The 5,665-nt window shown below is 46.3% G+C and overlaps 1 non-coding gene across 1 annotated transcript; it reads left to right on the top strand.

The window, feature by feature from the left end:
• The first annotated feature begins 527 nt into the window (after nt 1–527).
• LOC119926039 lies at nt 528–664 on the top strand. Its single transcript, XR_005449957.1, has one exon. It is a non-coding gene; the product is annotated as a small nucleolar RNA SNORA7 (small nucleolar RNA).
• The last annotated feature ends 5,001 nt before the right edge of the window (nt 665–5,665 follow it).

The following is a 5,665-nucleotide window of genomic DNA, read 5'->3' as shown; positions in this document are numbered from 1 at the left end:
CCTCTTTACTTGTTTTGATGTCTGTCTCCCCCCCTTCTAGACTGTAAGCCCAGTGTGGGCAGGGATTATCTCTCTTTAGAGAGAGAGACTTGGAAGTCATCTACAGAGAGGAGGGGGCTAAAGCCTTGAGAGTGGATGGGCTCCCTGAGAACATGAATGCAAATCAGGAAGAGCAGAACAACCAATCAATCAATCAATCAGTCATATTTAATGAGTGCTTACTGTATGCAGAGCACTATACTAAGCATTTGGGAAGCAGCGTGGCTCAGTGGAAAGAGCACGGGCTTTGGAGTCAGAGGTCATGGGTTCAAATCCCGGCTCCGCCACTTGTCAGCTGTGTGACTTCGGGCAAGTCACTTCACTTCTCTGGGCCTCAGTTACCTCATCTGTAAAACGGGGGTGAAGACTGTGAGTCCCATGTGGGACAACCTGATCACCTTGTATCCACCCAGCGCTTAGAACAGTGCTTTGCACATAGTAAGCACTTAATAAATGTCATCATTATTATTATTTGGGAAAGTACAGCACCCCTTTCAGGGTCACACTGGAGAGTTTCCATTACTCTACCAGTCTTGACTATGAGAGGGAGAGTCAAGCAGAGGCCTACCCATTCCATTCCTAGCTTGGGCAGTGGCTAGCGAGTCGAAGACACTCTGCTACAAGTCAAAACCCACCGCAGCAGAATGCTGGAGAGTCAAGGGGGGATACTCAAATTTACTTCACAGAAGGAGGCAATGGTAAACCACTTCCATATTTTTACCAAGAATACTCTATGGATACACTACCAGAATGATGGCAGATGGAGTTGGGGCGTTCTGGGGGAGATGCATCCATGGCATTGCTGTGGGTCTGAGGTGATTCGATAGCAAAAACAAGACAAGACAAAACAACAGAGTTGGTAGACATGTTCTCTTCCCGCAATGAGCTTACAGTCCGAAGGCATGATCCGTAATCAATCCATCAATCTATCAGTGGTATTTATTGCATATTTATTCTGTGCAGAGTACGTTACGAGAAGCAGCGTGGCTTAGTGGTTAGAGCACAGGACTGGGAGTCAGAAGGACCTGGGTTCTAATCCCAGATCCACTCCATGTCTGCTGTGTGACCTTGGACAAGTCACTTAATTCCTCTGGGCCTCGGTTACCTGATTTTTAAAATGGGGATTAAGAGTGTGAGCCCCATGAGGGACAAGGACTGTGTCCAACCTAATTAACTTGTATCTAACGCATTGCTTAGAACAGTGCTTGGCACATATTAAGTGATGAACAAGTACCATAATAATAATAATTATTATTATCACTAAGCACTTGGGAGAGTAGAAGGAGCTTATGTTTAGCAGTGGAGTGAGACACTAAAATAAATTATAGAAGGGAAAACAACCAAGGATAAGGATGTGGACATAAGTGAGGTGGGAGTATTTATTGAGCGCTTACACAGTAAGCGCTCAATAAATACGATTGATGATGATAGACAATTACTCTCCCCGACTCCAAAGCCCTATTGAAGGAACATCTCCTCCAAAAAGCTTTCCCTAAGCGCTCTTTTCCTCTTCTTCCACTCCCTTTTGCATTGCCTTGACTTGCTTCTTTTATTCATCCCCCCTCCCAGCCCCACAGCACTTATTCATCCATTCATTCAATCATATTTATTGAGCGCTTACTGTGTGCAGAGCACTGTACTAAGCGCTTGGGAAGTACAAGTTGGCAACATATAGAGACGGTCCCTACCCAACAATGGGCTCACAGTCTAGAAGGGGGAGACAGACAGTAAAACAAGACATGTGGTCAGGTGTCAAGCCAAGCTAGCTCTCTTCCTCCCTTCAAAGCCCTACTGAGAGCTCACCTCCTCCAGGAGGCCTTCCCAGATTAAGCCCCCCTTTTCCTCTCCTTCTCCCCATCCCCTCCACCCTACCTCCTTCCCCTTCCCACAGCACTTGTATATATTCATTCATTCATTCATTCAATTGTATTTATTGAGCGCTTACCGTGTGCAGAGCACTGTACTAAGCACTTGGGAAGTACAAGTTGGCAACATACAGTGACGGTCCCTACCCAACAGCGGGCTCACAGTCTAGAAGGGGGAGACAGAGAACAAAACAAAACATATTAACAACATAAAATAAATAGAATAAATATGTACAAATAAAATAAATAAGTGAGGTCAGCAAGGTAAATAACAGCACAGCGGGAGGTTAACAATTGAAGTGCAGAAGGAATAACAGAGTAGCAATGATATAAGTAGGTGATGGCATCACAGAGGGTAGTTAACAATTAACATGCTATGGCAATAATAAAATAAGCAGATGATGATGTCACAGAGAGCAGATAACAACTACTATGTGATGGCAAACATGAATCTAACCAAATAATATATATTTGTACAGATTTATTACTCTATTTTACTTGTACATATTTACTATTCTATTTATTTTGTTAATGATGTGCATAAAGCTTTAATTCTATTTGTTCTATTTTCACACCTGTCTATATGTTTTGTTTCGTTGTCTGTCTCCCCCTTCTAGACTGACCCCATTGTTGGGTAGGGACCATCTCTATATGTTGACAACTTGTGCTTCCCAAGTGCTTAGTACAGTGCTCTGCACACAGTAAGCGCTCAATAAATACAATTGAATTAATGGAGCGCTGTGGTCTAATGGACAGAGCTCATGCCTGGGAGTCAGAAGGCTGTAGGTTCTCAACCCGGCTCCACCACTCGTCTGATGTATGACCTTGGGTAAGTTACTTAACTTCTCTGTGCTTCAGTTACTCCAGTTCAGTAAAATAGGGTTTAAGATTGTGATCCCCACACTGAACAGAGGCCAGAGAAGGAGCCAAGAAATGAGACTGTGAAGGAACGGTTAGAGGGGTAGGAGGAGAGCCAGGAGAGTTCTGTGCCAGCAAAACTGAGTCCTGATAGTGTTTGGAGGAGAAGGAGGAGGACGAAAAGGAGGAGGAGAAAGAAGGACTAGTCTTTGGTATCCAAATTCATCCATCTATCATTCATTCATTCATTCAATCGTATTTATTGAGCGCTTACTGTGTGCAGAGCACTGTGCTAAGCTCTTGGGAAGTACAAGTTGGCAACATATAGACACGGTCCCTACCCAACAGTGGGCTCACAGTCTAGAAGGGGGAGACAGAGAACAAAACAAAACATATTAACAAAATAAAATAAATAGAATAAATATGTACAAATAAAATAAATAAGTAGAGTAATAAATATGCACAAACATATATACATATATACAGATGCTGTGGGGAGGGGAAGGAGGTAAGGTGGGGGGGATGGGAAGAGGAAGGAGGGGGCTCAGTCTGGGAAGGCATCATATTTATTGAGTGTTTACTAAGTGCAGAACACTGTACTAAGGGCTTGGGAGAGTACAATGTAACAATGTAACAGACACATCACCGCAGCGAAGAGTTGGAGGAGGCTCCGAATGGAGTCGAATCCTTGGACTCTGTGACGAGGTGGTGGCGACCTCGGAGAAATCTACCTTGGTGGAGCAAAAGGGATAGGAAGCATCACAGGAGTGACCTTTCCTCTCAGATTGGGGCCGTTGGGGCCGTTCCCCAGGCAGACAATCCCTGGGATCTGCAGGGGTGTGGGGACCGGGAGAGGGGACTGAGGGAGGGGATCAGGGGAGAAAGGTTTCATGACCAGAAAGTCTCTGGGATCAGCGGGAGGCTGGGGGGAGAGGGGGTACTGTGAGATGGGAAAGGGGGCTGGGGGGAGGGGATCGGGGAGAAGTCTCATGATCAGACAGTAGATCATCATCATCATCATCATCAATCATATTTATTGAGCGCTTACTATGTGCAGAGAACTGTACTAAGCGCTTGGGAAGTACAAGTTGGCAACATATAGAGACAGTTCCTACCCAACAGTGGGCTCACAGTCGGAAAGGAGGAGATGAGCTGGGGTTGGGAGGATTGGGAGATGGGTACCAAGGGGACATTTTGCAGTCAGACAATCACTGGGATCAGAAGAGGGGATGCTGGGAGTAAGGTTAGGGAGGGGAGCAGGGGGAGATTTTGCAGTCAGACAATTGCTGGGATCAGTGGAGGGGGTGCCTGGGGTGGGGGGTCAGAGATGGGGTCAGGGGCAGGGGGAGGTTTTGCAGCCGGACAATCGCTGGGATCAGTGGAGGGGATGCCGAGAGGGAGGGTCAGAGATGGGGTCAGGGGCAGGGGGAGGTTTTGCAATCGGACAATCACTGGGATCAGTGGAGGTGGGGCTGGAAGAGATGGTTGGGGAGGAGGTCAGGGGCAGGGGAGGTTTTGCAGTCAGACAGTCACTGGGATTGTGGGATGGGATCTGTGCTCAGATAATCTCTGGGATCTGGGGATGGGATTTTGGGGGTCACCAGTGTTGGAGGGGGATTGCGGGGAGCTCCTGGGTCAGACAAGCTCTGGGATGAGGCCTCTTACATCTGCTAAGAGGCAGAAGGGACCAACTGATGGGGCTGTGCTACACCTGAGGTAACTGCCCTGGTCCTCTCACACCCAGTCCTGTCCTACCCTGCCCTACTATAATAATCAATCAATCAATCGTATTTATTGAGCGCTTACTTTGTGCAGAGCACTGTACTAAGCGCTTGGGAAGTACAAGTTGGCAACATATAGAGACAGTCCCTACCCAACAGTGGACTCACAGTCTAAAAGGGGGAGACAGAGAACAAAACCAAACATACTAACAAAATAAAATAAATAGAATAGATATGTACAAGTAAAATAAATAAATAAAGTAATAAATATGTACAAACATATACACATATATATAGGTGCTGTGGGGAAGGGAAGGAGGTAAAATGGGGGATGATGGCATTTTTTAAGTGCTTACTATGTGCAAAGCACTGTTCTAAGCGCTGGGGAGGACACAAGGTGATCAGATTGTCCCACATGGGGCTCACAGTCTTCATCTCCATTTTACAGATGAGGTAATTGAAGCACAGAGAAGTTAAGTGAATGGCCCAAAGTCACACAGCTGACAATTGGCGGAGCCAGGATTTGAACCCATGACCTCTGACTCCCAAACCCGTGCTCTTTCCATTGAGCCATGCTGCTTCTGCCCTGCTCTGCCCTGCCACCCTGCTCCTGTTGCCTTCTGGCTTTGGATCTATGTCCTCTGTGCAGGGTGACCAGGTGTTTTTATTACTGCTGCTGTTCTTTGTTTTGTTCTTTGTTGCTTTTGGCTTCCCCCCCAGGTTTTTTATAAGAAATTGGGAAAGACTCCCCAGACTCTGGTTCAGCTCCTGAGCGTAACAGCCCACGATAACTTTCACTAGTGACAGAGGGCACAGTCGGCAATAGCTTTTACCAATGGGAGAGAGCAGTCGGTGGTAGCTTGTAAGTGAGAGGGAGAGGGCCCAGTGGGGTCTGCTGCTGCTCAGACTCAGAGACTCTGATCTGGGACCATTCATTCATTCAATCGTATTTATTGAGCACTTACTGTGTGCAGAGCACTGTACTAAGCGCTTGGGAAGTACAAGTTGGCGACATATAGAGAGGGTCCCTACCCCACGACGGGCTCACAGTCTAGAAGGGGGAGACAGACAACAAAACAAAACATGTGGACGGGTGTCAAGTCGTCAGAACAAATAGAATTAAAGCTAAATGCACATCATTAATAAAATAAGTAGAACAGTAAATATGTACAAATAAAATAA

Source organism: Tachyglossus aculeatus, chromosome 3, assembly GCF_015852505.1.
Source record: "Tachyglossus aculeatus isolate mTacAcu1 chromosome 3, mTacAcu1.pri, whole genome shotgun sequence".
In the NCBI taxonomy this organism is placed as follows: domain Eukaryota; kingdom Metazoa; phylum Chordata; class Mammalia; order Monotremata; family Tachyglossidae; genus Tachyglossus; species Tachyglossus aculeatus.
Note: the sequence above shows the minus strand (reverse complement) of the source record. Positions and strands in the feature narration are given on the sequence as shown.